Source organism: Coregonus clupeaformis, chromosome 7, assembly GCF_020615455.1.
Source record: "Coregonus clupeaformis isolate EN_2021a chromosome 7, ASM2061545v1, whole genome shotgun sequence".
Classification (NCBI taxonomy): domain Eukaryota; kingdom Metazoa; phylum Chordata; class Actinopteri; order Salmoniformes; family Salmonidae; genus Coregonus; species Coregonus clupeaformis.
The window spans coordinates 26,959,073-26,970,578 of record NC_059198.1 but is presented as its reverse complement, the minus strand read 5'-3'; positions in this window follow the sequence as shown (position 1 = coordinate 26,970,578).

Genomic DNA, 11,506 nt, shown 5'->3' with positions numbered 1-11,506 from the left:
CATGCAATCTCTATAGACAAACATTGGCAATAGAATGGCCCGTACTGAAGAGCTCAGTGACTTTCAACGTGGCACCGTCATAGGATGCCACCTTTCCAACAAGTCAGTTCGTCAAATTTCTACTAAGCTATATGGAATTGTTTTAACAAGGTCATACCAAGGATCAATTTGCTATTTGAGTTTGAATTTTAAGACCCCTTGAAGTACATTAAAAAATAAATAAAAAACATATTTGATGAAACATTTTTGGCCTTACTACTATTAGCCCATATATTGAATAACAGATTCCCCCCCAAAACAAATTATTATAATAATAACAGATTCACTACATGGAACAACAGATAGTCCCCCCAAAAAATCAAAAGGAAGTTTGTTCTGAAGTGTCTGTCCTATATCTGAGAGATATAAGACAGATCAGGAAACATTATTATTATTTTTTTTTACATGTATTGAATTTAATTAATTTTTGGCACTAAACAGTCTCCATATATACTTCCAGACCTTCAGACAAGTCTTGTGAGGCCTAGAGAAAAACAACCGACATGTATGTGTTCGTGAGAGTCTCACCTTTCCACAGAGGGGTCATATTAGTGTGAATCCAATGCAAAAACAGATATCTCCAGCTTAAACTGACATATTTTTATGGGGATGTTTTTATTATGCTAATTAGATTTCTGCGGGGCGGACATCGACTCTAGTGGGTTAAAGGTCAAATACAACAGCATTATTGACACTGCTCTAGAATGTGGCTATTGAAACAATTTCAGATTGATAAATTGATATTTCAATTCAATTGCATCATCTTAATCACAAGTTAATGCAAAATCTTATTTTCACATTGTGATCAAATTACACCTGAAGCCTTACAGTGCTCCATTTTCTCAATTTTCCTCAACTCCTCTATGGTTTATACTGACAGGCTTCCTGATGATGATTGATGATTTATTAGTGATTTATTACAGGCTGGGGCCTATGTGGTCCACATTACAGGCCACAGCATGGGTTCAAATCCATCCCTCTGCCCTTTGACTCATCCTCCCCCTTAGCCTTCGTGTTCCTATGCTACTGTATCCCTTGGACAACATAGTCATATACACTACATGGTATGTGGACACCTGCTCGTCGAACATCTCATTCCAAAATCATTGGCATTGATTTGGAGATGGTCCCCCCTTTGCTGCTATATAACATCCTCCACTCTTCTGGGAAGGCTTTCCACTAGAAGTTGGAACATTGCTGCGGTGACTTGCTTCCATTCGGCCACAAGAGCATTAGTGAGGTCGGGCACTGATGTTGGGCGATTAGGACTGGCTCGCAGTCGGCGTTCCAATTCATCCCAATGGTGTTCGATGGGGTTGAGGTCAGGGCTCTGTCAGACCAGTCAAGTTCCTCCACATCGATCTCGAGAAACCATTTCTGTATGGACCTCGCTTTGTGCACGGGGGCATTGTCATGCTGAAACAGGAAAGGGCCTTCCCCAAACTGTTGCCACAAAGTTGGAAGCACAGAATCGTCTAGAATGTCATCGTATGCGGTAGCGTTAAGATTTCCTTCACTGGAACTAAAAAGCCTAGCCCGAACCATGAAAAACAGCCTCAGACCATTAGAAGAAGGCAGTGGGAAGGTAGGCCCCTAAATGGCAGATAATACAAAGAAAGAAGACGAGTAGGCGGCCGGTACGTTGCAATAAACTTTAGTGAACTCTTAACAGTAAATATTTACAAAATAATACATATGGGAGGATATCAGGATGCACAACTACAACGCGTTTCGACTACTAGAATCTTCCTCAGGCAGCGTTGTGAAATTATTTTATGTTGTATTATTCCAACCTCATACTGTGGATTATATTTATACAACATTTTGACTGCACTGGGCCTTTCCAACCATGGGTCTGCTGCAGGTGCCTGACATTTCACTTCATCTCTACTTCCCCTCATGTGGCAATTGAACGCAAGCTTCACAAAAAAAAATGCATAGTTAAAAAATGTCTAGCCTGTTTATCTATGGGTAACAGGGTTGAGGTGTTATGCTCGACTCGCTCATTTTCCCACCAAAAAACACCAGAAATTTGCCAAAAAGAGTAGAAACAGCTCACCTGCTTTTGCTATATGATTTGACTATTAGATGTTCAATGTTTCTTTTGAAAATATTTAAAAAACAAGAGTTCAGTTCACATACCAGGGTTGACCTTAAAATGAGGGCAGGTAGCTTAGTGGTTAAGAGCGTTGTGCCAGTAACTGAAAGGTCGCTGGTTCTAATCCCTGAGCCAACTAGGTGAAAAATCTGTTGATGTGCTCTTGAGCAAGGCACTTAACCCTAATTGCTCCTGTAAGTTACTCTGGATAAGAGTGTCTGCTAAATGACTTTAAAAAACAAAATAATTACGGCTTTGAAATGATGGTGAAACTTTACTTGGCGATACTTTCTTTGTTCCCATTTCGGAAGGGACAGGTGTCTTATAAACATATTTGTCCAGTTGCAGGTGGAACTCCGATAACAAGGACATATTCAGAAATATATTAAATCCACGTTTTGTACCGAGTTAGAAATGGCATGTGTGTGTGTAAATCTTTGTTTGTGTTGTTTGGCTCGCACTCTGGCTGCAGTGCTTAGAAATGACTAGTTCCTGCAAAGATGCTGGGAAATGCGAGATATGGCTATCACAAGCTAAAATAATTAGCTAATGATGATAGTCATTTCATTTGATATCAGCTACCTCCTCCCAGCTTTCCCATCTTTCCAAAACAGTAGGCTACTATTGTATCTCTTTAATAAAGCTCAATAAATGCGAAAGGAGTGGCAGTCCCACTACTTTAAAAAAGATGTAGACTATAGGCTGGATAATGTTTTATGTATGAGCCGGTCGCCGGGGGACACGAGTGTATCACCGGCTGGGTATATTATAATATGTTTGGATGCCAGAAGACAAATGACATCAGGAATAATAGCGCCATCTGGCGGACATTTGGGCTGAGGCTGGAGCAGGAGGCGGAAAGGGATAACGTGCAAACATTTTGGTTTTAGGGCCTGCTATCAAAATAATGGTAGGAGTGGATTTACAGAAGGTCTTACAAAACAAACAAACAAACAAACAATGGACAAAAATGAATCTCTGCAAATAAAAAAAAAATAGATCTGATATCAATCCAAAATCTGAATCTGGCCCAAGAAATAGACTATGTGCACTGTGAAGACAAAATACAGCCTACCCATGTGGACGCTCTCCCCATCAGGGCTTCCCAAAGTCAAACATGAACACTGGCAAAGCCAGATAGAAATACATGTACCTCAGTGGAGGCTCCTCAGAGGAGGAAGTGTAGGACCATCCTCAGTGAATTTCATAACATGTAAAATAGTGAAACTTTAAAAAGTTATCCTTTTTAGATAAAACTGTACGAAATATAATCACGTCACCAAATAATTTATTAAAACACACTGTTTTGAAATGAAGGTCTACAGTAGCCTCAAAAGTACTCTCTGGGGTAGCACCATGGTGTAGCCGGAGGACAGCTAGTTTCCGTCCTCCTCTTGGTACATTGACTTCAATACAAAACCTAGGAGGCTCATGGTTCTCACCCCCTTCCATAGACTTACACAGTAATTATGACAACTTCCGGAGGATGTCCAACCTATCAGAGCTCTTGCAGAATTTAGGGGCTCCCGAGTGGCGCAGCGGTCTAAGGCACTGCATCTCAGTGCTTGAGGTGTCACTACAGACCCCCTGGTTCGATTCCAGGCTGTATCACAACTGGCTGTGATTGGGAGTCCCATAGGGCGGCGCACAATTGGCCCAGCATCGTCCGGGTTTGGCCGGTGTAGGCCGTCATTGTAAATAAGAATTTGTTCTTAACTGACTTGCCTAGTTAAATAAAGGTATAAAAAGAATGAATTGAAATGTTGTCCACCCAATCAAAGGATCAGATAATTAATCTTGTACTGAAATCATAAGCTACAGCTAGCACTGCAGTGCATAAAATGTGGTGGGTAGTTGATTCAAAGAGAGAGAAAGACAATAGTTGAACAGTTTTGAACAAATTAATTTCTTTAAAAATGAAGGAGAAGCAAGAGCGGGAGAGCTAGCTATATTTCATTGTATTTTTTTTTCACTTTCACTTAAAGATGCACTAAAAGGAAATCGCTCATTGTAGAGAATAATTGTACCATCTAAACCGCTGTGAAATATAATTTTCATAACCCCAAAATATTGTATTTTCAGCTATTTGAAGCTGGTGTACAAAACCGAAAGTAAAAGACGCAAAAACGAAACATAAAAACGGGAAGCATAGAAATAGCGTACATAGAATAGCTCTACCGCTTCTTAGACTTGCTTTCAATGAAAATGACATATCTATAATACACATTTTATGTGAATTTGGTTGTTTCACCCAAAAAGTTACATATTGCAGCTAGCTAGCGAATGCAGCTAGCTAGTTTAGCCTACTCAAACACCCGGCTCAAATAGAGAGGGATGCTATGTTAACTAGCTGGCTATGGCTATCCAACACTGGAACTCTTCCAAGTCAAGTTTATTGCCACCAGGGCCTGCCGGTGTAACTGCTAAACTGCTTGCTGTACACTGTACTGCATGATTGTAGTGGGTTTACTAACGCGTTAGTTCTAGTAGCTATGTTGACTATGAAGTTATCTAATATGGTGACAACGATGTAGGCCGTGTGTAGCGGTTAGCAGTTATGGTATGAAGGTTTGGCTTGGAAAGGTTTTTTCGCCTGGTCACAGAATAGCGCGTAGATGCGAGAAGGAATTATACAATGTGCAAAGAGATCATGCTGATGTGGCTGCTATGAAAGTGAACTGTGTTTGGGGGTGAACAGGGGTGTATTCATTCAGCCGATTCTGTTCAAACATTTCTTAAATGGAAGCAAGCGGAACGAAACGGGAAGAAACATACCTGAATTTGTCCAACAGAAACTCTTGTTTGCAACTCTTTGGACTAATGAATCCACCCTAGATCAGCTAGATGCAGGCAAGTGTGTGCAAGGCAGTATTGAATGTGTCACTGTCTGTCACCTTGATTACAAAAAAAAAAAATCTTGACCTGTGGACCTACATTGTAAACCTTTATTCATAGGCTAGGTTGTAGCAACTTCATGATGGGTATAGGGAAAATTTGAGTATCGTGTAGTAAGTAGCCTAAATCTATCAATGTTAAACTGAGCTGGGTGAATGGAATATGAATGACAGTCATCCAATATGCTGTAATAGAAAAAGGCCATGCTAATAAATAAATAAATCGTCCTCCCTAATGTTAAACAGCACCGACCACCACTGATGTATCTTGAGGCACCCCCTGGGCAACCAACCTGGTCTCACAGCATTTCATATTATTCTGTATGTAAATCCGAGACAATCCATTTATACCGAACAAAACAATAAACACAATTCAACAATTTCAACAATTTTACTGAGTTACAGTTCATATAAGGAAATCAGTCAATTGAAATACATTCATTAGGCCCTAACCTATGGATTTCACATGACTTGGCAGGGGCTCAGCCATGGGTGGGCCTGTGAGGGGATAGGCCCACCCACTTGGGAGCCAGGCCCACCCACTGGGTGAGTTTTCCCCACAAAGGGCTTTATTACAGACAGAAATACTCCTCAGTTTCATCAGCTGTCCGGGTGGCTGGTCTCAGACGATCCCGCAGGTGAAGAAGCCGGATGTGGAGGTCCTGGGCTTGCATATTTACATGTGGTCTGTGGTTGTGAGGCCGGTTGGACCTACTGCCAAATTCTCTAAAATGTAATTGGAGCCGGCTTGTGTTGTGTACCAAAACTTCACATTTTGGAGTGGCCTTTTATTGTCCCCGGGACAAGGTGCGCCTGTGTAATGATCATATTGTTTAATCAGCTTCTTGATATACCACACCTGTCGGATGTATTATCTTTTCAAAGGAGAAATGCTCACTAACAGGGATGTAAACAAATTTGTGCCCAACATTTTTGACAAGTAAGCTTTTTGTCCATATGGAAATCTTTTATTTATATATTTTATTTCAGCTCATGAAACATGGGACCAACCCTTTACATGTTGTGTTTATATTTTTGTTCAGTATAGTAGATATGTTACGTTTCGTATGGTATGTATTAATTGGTGGATGTCCCATTACCCATTTTGTATGATATGTTACGAATTACAATAGGTTAAAGGGTTAAGCTTAGGGTTAGGGGAAGGCTTAGCTAAAAAGGGTTAAAGTTAGGGGAAGGGTTACCTAACATGCAAAGTAGTTGCAAAGAAGCTAAAAAGTTTTAAGTAGTTGAAAAGTTGCTAATTAGCTATAATGCTAAAGTTGTCTGTGATGAGATTGGAACTCGCGTTACACACCCACCCATCCACCCCAACCAACCACCCTACTTTCGTTTTTGCCTTAAATAACCATCTGTCTTATGTAACCATACCAAATGTAACATATCATACTAATTTGAGAACCAAGATTTACATTTACTATGTTACATCTAGTCTATGAGACCAGGCTGGGGAAGTTGAGACTATGTAGGCCTACTACATCAGAGCAGTTCTCCCCCCAATGGAAAATACCACGGGTTAAAATCTAAATTCAGATGTTTGCTAGGGTTATATTTAAATATTTTCCGCTTAGAGGAGTAATTTTGAAATATTCCAGAAAGTCAGACAGGTTTGGGTAACGACTTATCTTTTTAGATTTTTCTTTTTAATTTATTATTTACACAATTGAAACTTATGAAGGGGTCATATCCACTATGCTTAGTGAATAGTAAAAACAGGTCATTTTTAACTGTAAACATGTACTGCCTTTTAATGTGGCATGAACACAACCAGTCATTATGTTTTCATCTGATTGTCAAACAAATTATTTAAAAAAGTAGGCTACCTGCGCACGTTCGTCCACTAAAATAATCCCAGCATCCAAACAGTTCACTGTGCACCCGCCATTTGAAGAATGGAAAGAGACATATGTTAAAAACACAAAAAAGTGTATGACAATTCGGTGATTGTCATAATAGGTCTACTCTACGTCTTGCTGCCTGGCCAGTCATCTCTGCCTTGGCAAAATGTCAGTGTTAACTTCGAATATAATAGAATTATTATAAAATTAACTCTGTCCATAAGGTGTAGATAGTAAGTATAGACCGGAAGTAGAGGCCTGGGCATTGTTGTTCACTAATGTACTCCAAGTAGGGAAAGGATGGTGGGGTTGAAAAGTAATAAAGGGGAGTATGTATATAAAAAATAAAAATAAAAATAAAAAAAACATGGGGGATTGGAAGTGATGCAGACAATTACATTGATAGAAGATACAATCTATCTGCAATATTAAGCTGATCCATTCCCCCCGGAAAAAAAATAAAGTAAAAAAATTAAAAATAAAACAATAGAAAAAATAAAAATACAACTTCGAACCACTCCGCATAATCAAATCAAATCAGATTTTATTTGCCACATGAGCCGAATACAATAGGTGCAGACATTACAGTGAAATGCTTGCTTACAAGCCCTTAACCAACAATGCAGTTTTTAAAAGAAAAAATGTAAAAGAAAAAAGTGTTAATTAAGAAAAATAAAAAATAAAAGCAAATAGCTAAAGAGCAGTAATAAAACAAAATAGCAGTAGGGAGGCTATATACAGGGGGGTACCGGTACAGAGTCAATGTGCGGGGGCACCGGCTAGTCGAGGTAATTGAGGTAATATGTACATGTGGGTAGAGTTAAAGTGACTATGCATAAATAGTAAACAGAGTAGCAGCAGCGTAAAAGAGGGGGATGGGGTGGGGGGGTGGGGGGTGGGGGGGGCAGTGCAAATAGCCATGATTAGCTGTTCAGGAGTCTTATGGCTTGGGGGTAGAAGCTGTTGAGAAGCCTTTTGGACCTAGACTTGGCGTTCCGGTACCGCTTGCCGTGCGGTAGCAGAGAGAACAGTCTATGACTAGGGTGGCTTGAGTCTTTGATAATTGTTAGGGCCTTTCTCTGACACCGCCTGGTATAGAGGTCCTGGATGGCAGGAAGCTTGACCCCAGTGAGGTACTGGGCCGTACGCACTACCCTCTGTAGTGCCTTGCGGTCGGAGGCCGAGCAGTTGCCATACCAGGCGGTGATGCAACCAGTCAGGATGCTCTCGATGGTGCAGCTGTAGAACTTTTTGAGGATCTGAGGACCCATGCCAAATCTTTTCAGTCTCCTGAGGGGGAATAGATTTTGTCGTGCCCTCTTCACGACTGTCTTGGTGTGTTTGGACCATGCGTATAGCACACGTTTTTAAGTCCATTCGCTCATTTCTATTGCGCCTGACAGACAGTGATGATAAATTATTGTGTAATAGCTTACAGTTTTCATGCCATCTTTGTTTAAATTATTGTGATGGGCTCATGCTTTACCGGTATGGCGTACTGCCACTATTTATTTTGCTGGTATTCGGTACCGGGCAACACCATAACCTCAACAAGCAGGGATAAATATGAACAATTAACTGGTTAAAACATCCTTTATTAGCTGAAAGCTAAAATAAACGTTGAAGCAGACTATCATACATCACATAATATTCACAGGCCTTTCTCAATCAAACCGGTGTACATTTTCAATCTCATCAAACAAAATAATACATTGACCAAATGACAGAACCTGTAGGGAAAAGGGGTGCACAGTTCTCGAGTATCGGCGAGTATTCTTGTACACTAGTGATGCGTGCAGTGTTGCCAACTCCTCAGTAAGGAAAGTAGCTATTGGCTGTCCTAAAAGTGTCTAGAAGTCGCTAAATGATGTCATCACCTAATTTGCATAATTGGCCATGTGCATGTAATTGTGATGGACGCTGTAGGAGAGAGGAATAACATTGTGGGAGAGACAAAAAGTGAGTAAAAAACACCCTACATTTACATCCAGCCAACGGCGGCTTCCCGCATGCGTGATTCATTTGCAGTCTGGACGCGGACGGGTGAACATCTCCTGCTCTGACTGCAGCTGGGAGGGACTGCTGCGCGAGGACTGGGCCGCCTGTGAGTGCTTTGGGACGGTGCTAGGGCCCACGGCAGCACCCGCTGCTCGTTGAGAAGAGTAAGAACGATATGTGCTTTCACGTCAGTCTCCAAAAGTATCCAATAACACCAGAAAAAGTCGCTAGATTTGTCGCTAGTCACTTTTTTGAAAGTGTGTCGCTAGAGGGGTCTGAAAACTCTCTAAATATAGCGACTTGGTCGCTAAGTTGGCAACACTGGATGCGTGGTTGACTCATAACCCGCAGTCTCCGCAGTGTTGATTTAGGGTAATGAAATATTGTGTGGATGAAGGTTGTTGAAACAGTACATAAAAAAACATCCATAAATGTATAATTCTTGTGCAATTTATATCTATAGGCCACATTGAGGTTTTTCTTGTATTATTTTCTGTCTCTCTGACATTAGTGTGTAAGCTTAAGGGCAGGGGTGTTAAACTCATTCCATGGAGGGCCTAGTCTCTGCAGGTTTTAGATTTTTCCTTTCTATTAAGCCCTATAGACAACCAGGTGTGGGGAGTTCCTTACTAATTAGCGACCTTAATTCATCAATCAAGTACAAGGGAGGAGCAAAAACTTGCAGACACTCATCCCTCTGTGGAATGAGTTTGATGCCTGTGCTTTAGGGCCTAACTTTAGGCCTACATGCATGAAATAGCCTACACGCCAATCGTAAAAACAATGTTTGGGAACGGGCAGAAAAGGTTAATGTTGATCCACTGAGGCAAAAAGGACAATGTCTGAGTTTAAGACGATAAGAGAAAAGCTACGAAATGGGGAGTTTAAAATAAATAGAAGAGAGGGCCAGAAAAATAATGTTTGGGAAAGATTTGGTGAAGTGGTAAAAGAGGATGATAGCAGTACAGTACCTACAGTGGGGAAAAAAAGTATTTAGTCAGCCACCAATTGTGCAAGTTCTCCCACTTAAAAAGATGAGAGAGGCCTGTAATTTTCATCATAGGTACATGTCAACTATGACAGACAAATTGAGGAAAAAAAATCCAGAAAATCACATTGTAGGATTTTTAATGAATTTATTTGCAAATTATGGTGGAAAATAAGTATTTGGTCACCTACAAACAAGCAAGATTTCTGGCTCTCACAGACCTGTAACTTCTTCTTTAAGAGGCTCCTCTGTCCTCCACTCGTTACCTGTATTAAATGGCACCTGTTTGAACTTGTTATCAGTATAAAAGACACCTGTCCACAACCTCAAACAGACACACTCCAAACTCCACTATGGCCAAGACCAAAGAGCTGTCAAAGGACACCAGAAACAAAATTGTAGACCTGCACCAGGCTGGGAAGACTGAATATGCAATAGGTAAGCAGCTTGGTTTGAAGAAATCAACTGTGGGAGCAATTATTAGGAAATGGAAGACATACAAGACCACTGATAATCTCCCTCGATCTGGGGCTCCACGCAAGATCTCACCCAGTGGGGTCAAAATGATCACAAGAACGGTGAGCAAAAATCCCAGAACCACACGGGGGGACCTAGTGAATGACCTGCAGAGAGCTGGGACCAAAGTAACAAAGCCTACCATCAGTAACACACTACGCCGCCAGGGACTCAAATCCTGCAGTGCCAGACGTGTCCCCCTGCTTAAGCCAGTACATGTCCAGGCCCGTCTGAAGTTTGCTAGAGTGCATTTGGATGATCCAGAAGAGGATTGGGAGAATGTCATATGGTCAGATGAAACCAAAATAGAACTTTTTGGTAAAAACTCAACTCGTCGTGTTTGGAGGACAAAGAATGCTGAGTTGCATCCAAAGAACACCATACCTACTGTGAAGCATGGGGGTGGAAACATCATGCTTTGGGGCTGTTTTTCTGCAAAGGGACCAGGAAGACTGATCCGTGTAAAGGAAAGATTCGTAAGAAGCATTTCAAGGTCCTGGAGTGGCCTAGCCAGTCTCCAGATCTCAACCCCATAGAAAATCTTTGGAGGGAGTTGAAAGTCTGTGTTGCCCAGCGACAGCCCCAAAACATCACTGCTCTAGAGGAGATCTGCATGGAGGAATGGGCCAAAATACCAGCAACAGTGTGTGAAAACCTTGTGAAGACTTACAGAAAACGTTTGACCTGTGTCATTGCCAACAAAGGGTATATAACAAAGTATTGAGAAACTTTTGTTATTGACCAAATACTTATTTTCCACCATAATTTGCAAATAAATTCATGAAAAATCCTACAATGTGATTTTCTGGATTTTTTTTTCTCATTTTGTCTGTCATAGTTGACGTGTACCTATGATGAAAATTACAGGCCTCTCATCTTTTTAAGTGGGAGAACTTCCACAATTGGTGGCTGACTAAATACTTTTTTCCCCACTGTATATGTTTTGGTTGAGGATAGGGGTTTTTGTTTTTATAAGGAAATACGTAAGTTAAGGTAAAAAAATCTTATGAGTCTCCGTTGGTGAGAACGTTAATAATTGTTAACTATATATGAGCCCCCTGGAAGGATGTTAAGGTTAAAAATCGTATGAGTCTCTATAAAAAGAGAACGTTTACTA